The 15,553-nt window shown below is 55.0% G+C and overlaps 2 non-coding genes and 1 pseudogene across 2 annotated transcripts; 2 read left to right on the plus strand and 1 right to left on the minus strand.

Annotated features, from left to right (window-relative positions):
- Positions 1-2,009: 2,009 nt before the first annotated feature.
- LOC131062120 (5.8S ribosomal RNA) lies at positions 2,010-2,163 on the plus strand. The gene has a single exon (XR_009110727.1). It is a non-coding gene; the product is annotated as a 5.8S ribosomal RNA (ribosomal RNA).
- Positions 2,164-2,390: 227 nt separating this feature from the next.
- LOC131062237 (28S ribosomal RNA) lies at positions 2,391-5,617 on the plus strand (annotated as a pseudogene).
- A 3,210-nt stretch (positions 5,618-8,827) lies between these two features.
- LOC131062024 (5S ribosomal RNA) lies at positions 8,828-8,946 on the minus strand. Its single transcript, XR_009110651.2, has one exon. It is a non-coding gene; the product is annotated as a 5S ribosomal RNA (ribosomal RNA).
- Positions 8,947-15,553: the final 6,607 nt, after the last annotated feature.

A 15,553-nucleotide genomic window follows, 5' to 3' on the forward strand; every position in this document is an offset into this window, starting at 1 on the left:
TACCGCATCCAAGGAAGGCAATAGGCGTGCAAATTACCCAACCCTAACACGGGGAGGTAGTGACAATAAATAATAATACTGGGCTCATCGAGTCTGGTAATTGGAATGAGTACAATCTAAATCAATTAATGAGGATCCATTGGAGGGCAAGTCTGGTGCCAGTAGCCACGTTAATTCTAGCTCCAATAGCATATATTTAAGTTGTTGTAGTTAAAAAGCTCGTAGTTGGACCTTGGGTTGTCACGGTCAATCCGCCTACTTGGTGTGCACTAGCCCTCACGTCCCTTCTGCTGGTGGCATGTTCCTGGCCTTAATTGGCTGGGTCGTGGTTCCAGCGACGTTACTTTGAAAAAATTAGAGTGCTCAAAGCAAGCCTACACTCTGAATACATTAGCATGGAATAACGCGATAGGAGTCTGGTCCTGTTCCATTGGCCTTCGGGACTGCAGTAATGATTAATAGGGACTGTCAAGGGCATTCATATTTCATTCTCAAAGGTAAATTCTTGGATTTATGGAAGACGAACCACTGCGAAAGCATTTGCCAAGGATGTTTTCATTAATCAAGAATGAAAGTTGGGGGCTCGAAGATGATCAGATACCGTCCTAGTCTCAACCATAAACGATGCCGACCAGGGATCGGCAGATGTTGCTCTAAGGACTCCGCCAGCACCTTCTGAGAAATCAGAGTGTTTGGGTTCTAGGGGGAGTATGGTTGCAAGGCTGAAACTTAAAGGAATTGACGGAAGGGCACCACCAGGAGTGGAGCCTGCGGCTTAATTTGACTCAACACTGGGAAACTTACTAGGTCGAGATATAGTAAGGATTGACAGATTGAGAGCTCTTTCTTGATTCTATGGGTGGTGGTGCATGGCCATTCTTAGTTGGTGGAGCGATTTGTTTGGTTAATTCTGTTAACGAACGAGACCTCTACCTACTAACTAGCTACGTGGAGGTTCTCCTTCGCGGCCAGCTTCTTAGAGGGACTATGGCCTCCTAGGCCATGGAAGTTTGAGACCATAATAGGTCTGTGATGCCCTTAGATGTTTTGGGCCGCACTCGTGCTACACTGATGCAACCAACGAGTTTTTCTCCCTGGCCGGAAAGGTTCGGGAAATCTTGCCAAATTGCATCGTGATGGGGATAGACAATTGCAATTATTGATCTTCAACGAGGAATTCCTAGTAAGCGCGAGTCATCAGCTCGCATTGACTACGTCCCTGCCCCTCGTACACACCACCCATCGCTCCTACCGATTGAATGATCTGGTGAAGTGTTCGGATCACGTCGACAATGGCGGTTCCTGTCGCCAATGTTGCGAGAAGTTCATTGAACCTTATCATTTAGAGGAAGGAGAATTTGTAACAAGGTTACCGTAGGTGAACTTGCGGTAGGATCATTGTCGGTTCTGGCCCCTGAATCGTCCAGAGGAGCAGGCGAGGGAGGCATGCCGAGCTCACCTCCTTCCCAACCATCACCCTCGACGATGTGTGGATAGTTGGGCCTCACTGCATGGCTTGGCCCTGGGTTCCACACCGTCGGCTCGAGATGATCGAATGCCATGATCGGGTGCATGCCCTTTTCGGGAGAGGTCGAGTCTCTATCTCGTCGAGTTCGCATGCCCCCAATTGCGCATGCGGTGTCATCCTGGCGATCCGTGCATTCTCAGATGGGAAGTCAGGACTTCTGCAACCCCCCGTTACGTCTCCCAGGGGAACAATAGGTCGCTTGGAGCATTTCCCACCGCTGACGAGTGCACTCTCAAGCGATCACTCATGGGGCAAGACCCATCCTCCGACTGCAAGGTTCTCTTGAGGCGGCATCCTCTTGTGCGATGCAATGGGGCGGGGACACCCACCCTTCCAGTGCCCCCTTGCACTGGCGGATGGTTCGTGTCAAACATCCTACATCGGTGCGAACCGCACCAAGAAGTCCAAAACATTGAAGCATGGCCTAGGCGCCTTTGTGCGTTTGGGTCGCCAGAAAAAAACATGAATAAGATAAAAACATGACTCTTAGCAATGGATAGCTCATCTCTCGCCACGATGAAGAATGTAGCGAAATGTGATACTTAGTGTGAATTGCAGAATCCCGTGAATCATCGAGTCTTTGAACACAAGTTGCACCCAAGGCCTCAGCCGAGGGCACGTCTGCTTGGGTGTCACACACCAAAATTGTCCTCCTACACAGAGGAGCAGAGATGGCCATCCATGCCCACCAGCGGTGCAGTCGGCTGAAATGAGTACGAGGTCCCTCGCCCCGTCGCGACGAGGGGTGGCCTATGCGGGTCGGCGTTGGTTTGTACGGGTCGAGCGAGGCCAAGTGTGGAACTCCAACTGGGCCACAGCGGCCTGCCAGTGTGCAGGTAAAATGTGCTTGGCCCCTTTGTCGCATCCCCAAGTCAGGCGTGAATACCCACTGAGTTTAACCATATCCCTAAGCAGAGGAAAAGAAACTTACCAGGATTCCCATAGTAATGGCAAGCGAATCGGGAAGAGCCCAGCATGAAAATTGGCGGCTTTGCCTACTGAATTGTAGTCAGTAGAAGCATCCTTAGTGATGGACCGGGCCCAAGTCCCCTAGAAGGGGGCACCAGAGAGGGTGAGAGCCCCATCGGGCCTGGACCCTGTCGCACCACGAGGCGCTGTCGGCGAGTCGGGTTGTTTGGGAATGCAGCCCTAATCGGGTCATAAATTTCGTCCAAGGCTAAATACGGGTGAGAGACTGATAGCGAACAAGTACCACGAGGAGAAGATGAAAAGGACTTTGAAAAGAGAGTTAAAGAGTGCTTGAAATTGTCGAGAGGGAAGCGGATGGAGGCCGGCAATGCGCCTCAGTCGGATGCGGAACAGCGTCAGCCGGTCCATCGCTTGGCTCGGGGGGCGTGCCAGAGCGGGCCGTTGTAGTGGCACAAGTGCGGCCTTTTGGTCGCACTTGTGCCTCCGTTGTAGCGGTCGAGGAGTGAAGCGCGTGCCTACCAGGGTGGGCCCTTAGGCAGCAGTGCGCTTGTGGCGCTAGCCAGTGGGCTTTCCATCCAACCTGTCTTGAAACACGGACCAAGGAGTCTAACATGTGTGCGAGTCAGCGGGTTGGGAAACCCATGAGGTGTAAGGAAGCTGACTGGCGAGATCCCCTCTCGGGGGGTGCATCGTCGATCGACCCTGATCTTCTATGAAGGATTTGAGTGCGAGCACACCTATTGGGACCCGAAAGATGGTGAACTATGCCTGAGCAAGGCGAAGCCAGAGGAAACTCTGGTGGAGGCCCGCAGTGATACTGATGTGCAAATCGTTCATCTGACTTGGGTATAGGGGCGAAAGACTAATTGAACCATCTAGTAGCTAGTTTCCTCTGAAGATTCCCTTAGGATAGCTGGAGCTCATGTGGGAGTTTTATCAGGTAAAGCAAATGATTAGAGGCATCAGGGGCGTAATGCCCTCGACGTATTCTCAAACTTTAAATAGGTAAGGCGGCGTGGCTGCTCCGTTGAGCCACGCCACAGAATCACGAGCTCCAAGTGGGCCATTTTTGGTAAGCAAAACTGGCAATGTAGGATGAACCGAAAGCCGAGTTACAGTGCCAAATTGCGTGCTAACCCAGATCCCACAAAGGGTGTTGGTTGATTAAGACAATAGGATGGTGGTCATGGAAGTCGAAATCCGCTAAGGAGTGTGTAACAACTCACCTGCCAAGTCAACTAGCCCCAAAAATGGATGGCGCTGAAGCACGTAACCTATACTCGGTCGTCGGGGCAAGTGTCAGGCTTCGATGAGTAGGAGGATGCGGGGGTTGTTGTGAAACCTTGGGCATGAGCATGGGTGCACCGGCCCCCGGTGCAGATCTTGGTGGTAGTAGCAAATATTCAAATGAGAACTTTGAAGACTGAAGTGGGGAAAGGTTCAATGTGAACAGCACTTGGACATGGGTTAGTCGATCCTAAGAGATGGGGAAGCCCTATTTCAAGGGCACACTTTGCGCGATCATTGAAAGGGAGTCGGCTTAATATTCCCAAACCGGGACGTGGCGGCAGACGACAACGTTAGGAAATCCAGAGATGTCGACGGCGGCCCTGGGAAGAGTTATCTTTTCTTTTTAACAGCCTGCCCACCTTGAAATTGGTTCAACCAGAGATAAGGTCCAGTAGCTAGAAGAGCACTGCATGTCGCACAGTGTCTGGTGCGCCTTTGGCAGCCCTTGAAAATCTGGAGGACCGAGTACCATTCATGCCCAGTCGTACTCATAACCGCATCAGGTCTCCAAGGTGAACAACCTTTGGTCAATAGAACAATGTAGGTAAGGGAAGTTGGCAAAATGGATCCATAACTTCGAGAAAAGGATTGGCTCTAAGGGCTGGGCCTAGGGGTCTACACCCCAAACCCGTGGTCTGTAGGTGGCCTACCTAAGCTGCCACTGCGGTGAGGGCGGGTTGTCGCATGTCGATCGGGCGACGGACGCAGGGCGCTCCCTTCAGGTGGCTTACCCTAGGCGGTGAACAGCTGACTTAGAACTAGTACGGACAAGGGGAATTTGGCTGTTTAATTAAAACAAAGCATTGTGATGGTCCCTGTGGATGCTGACGCAATGTGATTTCTGCCCAATGCTCTGAATGTCAAAGTGAAGAAATTCAACCAAGCGCGGGTAAACAACGAGAGTAACTATGACTCTCTTAAGGTACCCAAATGCCTCATGATCTAATTAGTGACGTGCATGAATGGATTAACAAGATTGCCACTATCCCTATCTACTATCTAGAGAAACCACAGCCAAGGGAACGGGCTTGGTGGAATCAACGGGGAAAGAAGACCCTGTTGAGCTTTACTCTAGTCCGACTTTGTGAAATGACTTGAGAGGTGTAGAATAAGTGGGAGCCGTTTCGGCGCAAGTGAAATACCACTACTTTTAACATTATTTTACTTATTCCATGAGGTGGAGATGGGGCAATGCCCCTATTTTTGGCCTTAAGGTGTCTCTAGGTGCGCCTATCGATCCTTTAGACTTTCAAAATTTGAAGCTAGAGGTGTCAGAAAAGTTACCACAGGGATAACTGGCTTGTGGCAGACAAGCATTCATAGCAACGTTGCTTTTTGATCCTTCGATGTCAGCTCTTCCTATCATTGTGAAGCAAAATTCACCAAGTGTTGGATTGTTCACCCACCAATAGGGAATGTGAGCTAGGTTTAGACCATCATGAGATAGGTTAGTTTTACCCTACTGATGATCCGCGCCATGATAGTAATTCAACTTAGTACGAGAGGAACCATTGATTCACACATTTGGTCATCGCGCTTGATTGAAAAACCAGTGGCGTGAAGCTACCATGTGTCAGATTATGACTGAACGCCTCTAAGTCAGAATCCATGCTAGATGCGGTGCATCTCTCTCTCCGGCTGCATTGAGACCCGTAGTAGGGGTGCTCTTGCACCCCCAGGGGCCCGTGTCATTGGCTACCTTCGATCGGCGCAACCGCTTGGTCGGAGCAACCTTGGATAACAATTTCAAGCTGTCGGCGAGAAGAATCTTTTGCAGATGACTTAAATAAGCGACAGGGTATTGTAAGTGGTAGAGTGGCCTTGCTGCCACGATCCACTGAGATTCAGCCCTCTGTCACCTCGATTCGTGCGACCTCTTTTTTTGGCTCTGTCGTAGGTGGGGTTTACAGTTCTAACCTTCTCCGTTGCTCACTGACCCACATCTCTCTCTCCAATGTCCCTCGAGGCGGGGTTCCTGCCAGTGCACCTCGAGGGGGCATGCGCCAAACTTTCTCGTCCAAGTGCCAAGCGGGGTTGCCGATGGTGCGACCCTTCGCCGACCTTTTCTTTTTTCAAGGGCTGAGTGTGATTTGTGGTGCACTCTTTTCTTCCCTGGATGCCAAGTGTGGATGAAAATTATGCGACCCTAGGTCTGCCTTTCTGTCTAAGGGCTGAGTGGGGTTTTCCAAGCTCCGAAGAGGGGTTTCTCATCCAGGTGCCAAGCTTGGCAACCCTTGGGCAGCATTTTTTTCGTCCAAGTACTGGGCGGGGCTCCAAAGAGGGGTTTCTCATTCGGGTGCCAAGCTGGGCAACCCTTACACCGCATTTTTTTCGTCCAAGTGCTGGGCGGGGCTCTGAAGAGGGGTTTCTCATCTGGGGCTGCATTTTTTTCATCCAAGTGTTGGGCGCGGCTTCGAAGAGGGGTTTCTCATCTGGGTGCCAAGCTAGACAACCCTTGTGCCACATTTTTTTCATACAAGTGCTTGGCGGGGCTCCGAAGAGGGGGGCTGCCTCGGTTGGAAGTGGAAGTGGGGTTTCGGGCATTAACCTCGAGCCACCTTTCCATCCGAGAGTTTAGTGAGGCTTTTTACCATTGCAGCTCCCCATGTCCGAAGTGGGGATTTCTGGGTAGGGGCTTCGGGTGTGCATTACATTTTTGCCCAAGCATCCAGTGGGGTTTCTGGTGCGCTCTGAAGTGGGGTTATTGGAGCGCCCCCTCTTTTTTTGTCCGAGCGTTCGGTGGGGTTTCTTGCATTGGCTCTTCCCAAGCCCGGGTGTTGGGTGCGCTCCCACCCTAGCGCGCACGAAGTCAGAAGTTGGGTTAATTGCTCGGGTGCGCACCTTCGCCAGGGTGGGCACCTTGGTGCGCACACCTTGCCTAGGCTGCGCACCAGGGCGGGCTCAAGATGGCACCCGCATTCCATTTTTTTCACTATCTTTCAAAATGGAAATTTTAAAATCTTATTTTTTTTTGCCTTTTATGCAAATTAGTGAAGACAGCGCATCAAAAGTGCACACCTCTCTGCCCACCTTGGTGTGCTCCGAGGTGCCCACAACGGTGTGCAATGCTGGTACCAACACGGGAGCGCCCCAATGTGTGCTCCAAGGTGCAGCGTGCACGAAGTCGGAGCTCAGTTTGCCCCGGGTGCGCACCTCGCGTGCACCTTCGCTGAGGTGGGCACCTTGGTGCGCACACCTTGGCTGGGTTGCGCGCCCTGGTGGGCACCATGGTGCGCACCAAGGAGCGCTCTAAAGTTTGCTCCAAGGTGCGACGTGCACGAAGTCGGAGCCCGGTTTGCCCCAGGTGTGCACCTCTCATGCACCTTCGCCGCGGTGGGCACCTTGGCTGGGTTGCGCGCCTTTGTGGGCACCATGGTGCGCACCATGGCATGCACGAAGTCAGAGCCCGGTTTGCCCCTGGTGCGTACCTCACATGCACCTTCACCGGGGTGGGCACCTCAGTGCGCACACCTCAGCTGGGTTGCACACCCTGGTGGGCACCATGGTGCGCACCAAGGAGTGCTAAGTGTGCTCCAAGGTGCGGCGTGCACGAAGTCAGAGCCCGGTTTGCCTTGGGTGTGCACCTTGCGTGCACCTTCACCGTGGTGGGCACCTTCATGCGCACAACTTGGCTGGGTTGCGCACCTTGGTGGTCACCATGGAGCACTCCGAAGTGTGCTCCAAGGTGCACACCATGGCCCTCCAAGGTGCTCCAAGGTGCGCAGCATGGTGTGCACAAAGTCGGAGCCCAGTTTGCCTTGTATGCGCACCTCGCATGCACCTTTGCCAGGGTGGGCACCTCGGTGCGCACACCTTCTTAATGTTTTTTTGCCTTTTCTGGAAATTGGTGAAGGCAACGCATCAAAGGTGCGCACCTCGGTGTGCTTTGAGGTGCGAACTCGAGAGCGCTCCGAGGTGCGCACAAAGTTGAAAGTCGGGATAATTGCCTTGTTTTCCTTGGGTGCGCTCTGAGGTGCACAACATTGGTGCGCACCAAGGAGCACTCCGAAGTGTGCTCCAAGGTGCGCACGATGGTGTGCACGATTCAGAGCTTGGTTTGCCCGGGGTCCGCACACCTTGGCTAGGCTGCACACCTTGGTGGGCGCCATGGTGCGCTCTGAGGTGCGCACCAGGGTTCGCTCCAATGTGTCCTCCAAGTTACGCACCTTTTGTGCACTCCAAGGTGCGCACGAAGTCGAAGCTCGGTTTGTCCCGGGTGAGCACCTTCACCAGGGTGCGCACCTTGCTGCGCACACCTTGGCTAGGCTGCGCACCTTGGTGGGCACCATGGTACACTTCGAGGTGCCCAAGATTGGTGTGCACCAAGGAGCGCTCCGAAGTGTGCTCCAAGGTGTGCACCTCTCGTGCGCTCCATGGAGGTGCGCACGAAGTCGAAAGTTGGGTTAATTGTCTAGTTTGCCCTGGGTGTGCACCTTCACCAAGGTGGGCACCTTGGTGCGCACACCTTGGCTGGGCTATGCACCAGGGTGGGCACCCGGGCGCGCACACCTTGGCACCCACCTTTCCTTCAATTTTATTTTTTTTGACAATCTCTCAAGAGGGAAATTCTATATTCTCAATTTTTTTTGCCTTTTTCAGGAAACTTTTGAATGGAGCGCATCATTAGTGCGCACCAAGGAGCGCTCTGAAGTGTGCTCCAAGGTGCACACCTCTGGTGCGCTCCAAAGTGCTCTCCAGCTGCGTGCACCTACCCCGGGTGCGCACCCAGCCCTGCCCAGCTTCACTCTCCTATCTCGGGCGTCTGGTGTGGAACCTTAGAGTAAGAAACATCGTTGTGCACCTTGGCCAACGTGCGCAACTCGACCGAGTATGCACTAGCTGAGGTGCACACCGATTTCACCTGGGTGCGCGCACAACACCTCAGGCACACTAGGGTGCGCGTACAACGCCCGGGTTGCACCCTGGCCTATGTGCTCGGGGTGCCTCGGGTGTGTGCTTGGTGTCGCCCCCACGTGCGTGGAAGGGCAAGCACCGCACCCCGGCCCGGCCCCGATGAGAACGCAAACAGGCAAAAGGTTAATTCAAATAGCATTGCGACACCCGACGAAAAACTAAAAAAGGGTGCAACATCGGGACTTCCCGGGAGGTCACCCATCCCAGTACTACTCCGGCCCAAGCGCGCTTAACTGCAGAGTTCTGATGAGATCCGGTGCATTAACGCTGGTATGATCACACCCATTATGATCTTGTCGCAGTGTGTACTTAGCAAACCACAACCCACGTGCGAATCCACCTCGGCCACCCACCCCCGCCGAGGTGCACACCCTCCCTCGCCAAGCGCGCCCTGTTCGCCAAGTGTGAACACTGCTTGGGTGCACGCACCTTGCCCGGGTGTCGGGTGTGCACCCAGCTCGGCCTATGTGCGTGCACCTAGATGGGGCGTCGTGTGAGCACCCGACCCGGCCAAGTGCGCGTAGTGTCCCGTCTGCACCGCGGTGCCCGCACACCACATCGAGCGCAATGACCTGCACTCACATGTGGGCCGAGTGCACCCTGGTGCATGTTCGGGGCACCTCAGGTGCATGCTCGATCTTGCCCCGGTGTACCAAGGCACTCGGCTTGCCTTGGGTGCGCACCTGGTGCACTCCGAACCGGGGTTATTGGAGCGCCCCCTCTATTTTTGTCCGAGCATTTGTTGGAGTTTCTTGCATTGGGGCTTCCCAGGCCCGGTTGTTGGGTGCACACCCACCTTAGCGCGCACGAAGTCGAAAGTTGGTTAAATTGCCCAGTTTGCCCCAGGTGCACACCTTTGCCAGGGTGGGCACGTTGGTGCAGGCTGCGCACCAAGGCGGGCTCAAAATGGCACCCGCGTTCCATTTTTTTCACTTTCTTTCAAAACGGAAATTTTAAAATCTCATTTTTTTTTTGCCTATTCTGGAAATTAGTGAAGGCAGTGCATCAAAGGTGCGCACCTCGCTGCCCAGCTTGGTGTGCTCCGAGGTTCCCACCATGGTGCGCAACGCTGGTGTGAACCCAAGAATGCTCTGAAGTGTGCTCCAAGGTGTGGCGTGCACGAAGTTGGAGCCCGGTTTGCCCCGGGTGCGCACGTCACGCACACCTTTGTCAGGGCGGGCACCTTGGTGCACACCTTGGCTGGGTTTGCCCTGGGTGTGCTCTAAAGTGGGGTTATTGGAGCACCCCCTCTTTTTTTGTCGGAGCGTTTGGTGGGGTTTCTCGCATTGGCTCTTCCCAGGCCCGGTTGTTCGGTGCGCTCCCATCCTGGCGCGCATGAAGTCAGAAGTTGGGTTAATTTCCCGGGTGCGCACCTTTGCCAGGGTGGGCACCTTGTTGTGCACACCTTGCCTGGGCTCCACACCAGGGCTGGCTCAAGATGGCACCCGCATTCCTTTTTTTTCACTACCTTTCAAAATGGAAATTTTAAAATCTCGTTCTTTTTTTGCCTTTTTTGGAAATTAGTGAAGGCAGCGCATCAAGGGTGCGCACCTCGCTGCCCATCTTGGTGTGCTTCGAGGTGCCCACCATGGTGCGCAACGCTGGTGCGAACCCGGGAGCGCCCCGATGTGTCCTCCAAGGTGCGGCGTGCACGAAGTCGGAGCCTGGTTTGCCCCGGGTGCGCACCTCACGTGCACCTTCGCTAGGGTGGGCACCTTGGTGCACACACCTTGGTTGGGTTGCGCGCCCTAGTGGGCACCATGGTGCGCACCAAGGAGCACTCCGAAGTGTGCTCCAAGGTGCAGCGTGCACGAAGTCAAAGCCCGGTTTGCCTTGGGTGCGCACCTCGCGTGCATCTTCGCCGTGGTGGGCACCTTGGCTGTGTTGCATGCCTTTGTGGGCACCATGGTGTGCACGAAGTTGGAGCCCGATTTGCCCCGGGTGTGCACCTCGCATGCACCTTTGCCAGGGTGGGCACCTCAGTGCACACACCTCGACTGGGTTGCGCGCCCTAGTGGGCACCATGGTGCACACCAACGAGCGCTCCGAAGTGTGCTCCAAGGTGCGGCGTGCACGAAGTCGGAGCCCAGTTTGCCCCGTGTGCGCACCTCGCGTGCACCTTTGCCCCTGTGGGCACCTTGGTGGGCACCATAGAGCGCTCTGAAGTGTGCTCCAAGGTGCGCACCAGGGCCCTCCAAGGTGCTCCAAGGTGCGCAACATGGCATGCACAAAGTCGGAGCCCAGTTTGCCCTGAGTGCGCACCTCGCGTGAACCTTCGCCAGGGTGGGCACCTCGATGCGCACACCTTCTCAATGTTTTTTTGCCTTTTCTGGAAATTGGTGAAGGCAGTGGATCAAAGGTGCACACCTCGGTGTGCTCTGAGGTGCGAACCCGGGAGCGCTCTGAGGTGCACACGAAGTCAAAAGTCAGGATAATTGCCTTGTTTTCCCTAGGTGCGCTCTGAGGTGCGCAACATTGGTGCGCACCAAGGAGCACTCTGAAGTGTGCTCCAAGGTGTGCACGATGGCGTGCACATCTGGTGCGCACGATTCAGAGCTCGATTTGCCCGGGGTGTGCACACCTTGGCTGGGCTGCGTACCTTGGTGGGCACCATGGTGCACTCTGAGGTACGCACCAAGGTTCGCTCCGAAGTGTCCTCCAAGGTGCGCACCTTTTCTGCACTCCAAGCTGTGCACGAAGTCGGAGCTTGGTTTGCCCCGGGTGCGCACCTTTGCCAGGGTGCACACCTTGCTGCGCACTCCTTGGCTGGGCTACGCACCTTGGTGGGTGTCGTGGTGCGCTCTGAGGTGCCCAAGATTGGTGCGCACAAAGGAGAACTCTGAAGTGTGCTCCAAGGTGCGCACCTCTCGTGCGCTCCATGGCGTGCACCTCTGGTGCGCACGAAGTCGAAAGTTGGGTTAATTGTCCGGTTTGCCTTGGGTGCGCACCTTGCGTGCACCTTCACCAGGGTGGGCACCTTGGTGCGCACACCTTGGCTAGACTGCGCACCAGGGTGGGCACCCGGGCATGCACACCTTGGCACCCGCATTTCCTTCAATTTTTTATTTTTTTGACAATCTCTCAAGTGGGAAATTCTATAATCTCAAATTTTTTTGCCTTTTTCAGGAAAATTTTGAACAGAGCGCATCATTGGTGTGCACCAAGGAGCGCTCTGAAGTGTGCTCCAACTTGCGCACCTCTGGTGCGCTCCAAAGTGCTCTCCAGCTACGTGCACCTGCCCTGGGCACATATCCGGCCCTGCCCAGCTTCACTCACCTGTCCCAGGCATCTGGTGTGGAAGCTTAGAGTAAGAAACATCGTTGTGCACCTTAGCCAATGTGCATTACTCGACCGAGTGCGCACTAGCCGAGGTGCACACTGATTTCACCTGGGTGCGCGTGTAGCACCTCGGGCGCACCAGGGTGCGCGCACAACGCTCAGGTTGCACCGTGGCCTCTGTGCTTGGGGCGCCTTGGGTGCGCACTCGATGTCGCCCCCAAGCATGCGGTAGTGCGGGCACCGCACCTCGGCCTAGCCCCAATGACAACATAAATAGGCAAAAGGTTAATTCAAATAGCATTGCGATGCCCGACTTAAAACTAAAAAAGGATGCAACATCGGGACTTCCCGGGAGGCACTAACGCTGGTATGATCACACCCATTATGAGCTTGTCGCAGTGTGTACTTAGTAAACTGTGACCCACGTGCGAATCCACCTTGGCCACTCATCCCCGATGAGGTGCACACCCTCCCTCGCCAAGCACACCCTGTTCGCCAAGTGTGAACCCTGCCCGGGTGCGTGCACCTCACCCGGGTGTCGGGTGTGCACCCGGCCCGGCCTACGTGCATGCACCTGGACAGGGCGTCATGTGCACACCTGACCCAGCCAAGTGCGCGTACTGTCCCGTCTGCACCGCGGTGCCCGCACACCACCTCGAGCGCAATGACCTGCGCTCACATGTGGGCCGAGTGCACCCTCGTGCATGTTCGGGGTGCCTCGGGTGCACGCTCGATCTTGCCCCGGTGCACCAAGGTGCTCGGTTTGCCCCAGGTGCGCACCTGGTGCAGGGTGGGCACCCAAAATAGGGATCAAGCACCAAAAACAAGTTTCGGGATGCAAAATGGGACACAACGACCACAAATGCGTTTCAAGACCCATGATGGGTCCAGGAGAACAAAAATGTGTTTTGAGACGCAATAAACAAATATTGGTTTGTAGGAGAAGAAACATGCTCTGATGCCCAAAACGAGAATCAACCCCGAAAAGGCCATAGGCCAAAAGTGGAATGCGAGACAAAAAAAATGGGACCCGAGGACCAAAATTGGGTTCCCAGGTCGAAGACAAGGTAACCAGACAAGAAACAACCTCTGAGGATCGAAATGAGTCCCAACGACTAAAACTAGACAAGAAGCACCCATCAGGCACCCAACTCGACACCCATGGGATGTCGACCCACCCCGACACCCACCCGGGCTTCCACCTAGCACACCTTGGCACCCACCCACCCTGGCACCCAACCTCACACCCAACTTAGCACCTTTGAACCCACATTGGCACTGACCCTGACCCTGGCACCTTGGAACCCACATTGGCACTCACCTTGACCCTAGCACCCACCTTTGCACTCACCTTGGGACCCACCCTCGCTCCCACCTCGACACCCACCTAGACACCCACCTTGGTTCCTTGGCACCCACCTTGGATCCTTGGCACCCACCCCGACACCCACCTTGGCACGCAACTTGGCTACTTGCCACCCACCTTGGCTCCTTGATGCCCACCCCGACAACCACCCCGTGACCTACCTTGGCCAGGGTTGGTGAACACCCAACCTGGCGCCCACCTTAGCACCCACCCTATGACCCACCTTGGCACGCACCTTAGTACCCACCCCGTGACCCACCTTGGCCACGGTGGGTGCACACCTACCCTAGTGCCCACCTTGGCACCCACCCTATGACCCACCTTGGCACCCACCCATCCTAGCACCCAGCCTGTGACTAGCCTTGGAACCCACCCTCGCACCCGTCTTGGCCAAGGTGGGTGCGCACCCATCCTGGCACCCACATTGTGACACACCTTGGAACACACCCTGTGACCCATGCACCCTAGCACCCACCTTGGAACCCAACCTAGCAACTTGGCACCCACCCCGTGACCCACCTTGGCATCCACCATAGTAGTCGCCCACTTGGCACCCACCATGCAACCCAACTTGGCACCCACCTCGGCACCCACCCTGACACTTGTGCACCCACCTTGCCACTCACCCTAACACTGACCCATCCTAGCACCAAAGCTATGATGCACCTTAGCACCCACCCTGGCACCTTTGCACCCTAGCACTCACCCATCCTAGCACCTAACCTGTGACGCACCTCAACACTTACCCTCACACCCACCTTGGAACCCAACCTAGCACCCACCCACCCTGACATCCACCCTAGCACCTACCCACCCTTGCACCCACCCACCTCGGCACCCACCTTGTGACCCATCTTAGCACCCACCTATCCTACCACTCAACCTATCACCCACCTATCCTACCACTCAACATATCACCCACCTTCTCACCCACCTTGGCATCCACCTTAGCACCCACCCACACTGGCACCCACCTCAGGCAAGGTGGGTGCACACCCACCCTGGCACCCAATTTAGAACCCACAAAGCCTATTACCCACCTTGGCACCCACATTGCAGCCCACCCTAGCACCCACCCTATGACCCACATTGGCATCCACACCCTAGCACCCATGCACCCAAGCATCCACCTCGACACCCACCCTAGCACTGAACCTGTGACCCACCTTGGAACTCACCCTAGAACCCACCCACCTTGTGAACCACCTTGGCATCCACCTTAGTACCCACCCACCTTGGCACCCACTCTAGCACTCACCCATCCTAACACCCAACTTGTTACCCACCTTGGCACCCACCCTTGCGCCCACCTTGAAACCCACCCTAGCACCCACCTTTGAACCAACTATATCCTCAACCCACCTTGGCACCCAACCTAACACCCATGCATCCTGGCACCCAACCTGTGACCCACCTTGGAACCCACCCTAGCACCCACCTTTGAACCAACTATATCCTCAACCCACCTTGGCACCCACCCTATGACCCTCTTTGGAATCCACCCTAGCACGCACCCACCATGGAGCACACCCTAGCACCCACCCACCTCGACACGCACCTCAACACCCACCTTGGTGTGCACACTACGCCAACCTCTGAAAGACCCTATGTGGTGTGCTCCAAAGTGTACACCTTTGGTGTGCACCTTTGGTGCACACCAAAGTGTGCACCAAGGTGAGCACCAAAGTGCACTCTAGGGTGCACACCAAAGTGCACTCCAGGGTGCACACCAAGGCGCGCACCTTTGGTGCGGTCAATGCAAATGAATTCAGAAGTTGGGGTCAATGTCCTAATCGCTGCTGTAGACTACACATGTATGAGAATCGGACAAATAGCTTATATAGGGGAGGTGTTGTGTTTGATGGGTCGACTCCCCTGGTTGTGTGCACTGCACCAACTTCAAAGAACCTATCTTGTTTAAGAAGTCGAAAGTTGGGGTGGATGTCCTAATCATTGCTGTAGACTATGCATGTATGAGAATCAGACAAATAGCTTATATAAGGGAGGTGTTGCGTTTGGTGGGTCAACTCCCCTGGTTGTGCGCACTGCGCCAACCTCAGAGACCCTGCATTGTGGAAGAAGTCGAAAGTCGGAGTTTGGTGAGCACCAAAGCGTGCACCTTTGGTGCAGTCAATGCAGATGAATTCAGAAGTTGGGGTCGATGTCCTAATTGTTGTTGTAGGCTACACATGTATGAGAATCAGACAAATAGCTTATATAGGGGAGGTGTTGGGTTTGATGGGTCG

Source organism: Cryptomeria japonica, chromosome 2 (genome assembly GCF_030272615.1).
Source record: "Cryptomeria japonica chromosome 2, Sugi_1.0, whole genome shotgun sequence".
Taxonomy (NCBI): domain Eukaryota; kingdom Viridiplantae; phylum Streptophyta; class Pinopsida; order Cupressales; family Cupressaceae; genus Cryptomeria; species Cryptomeria japonica.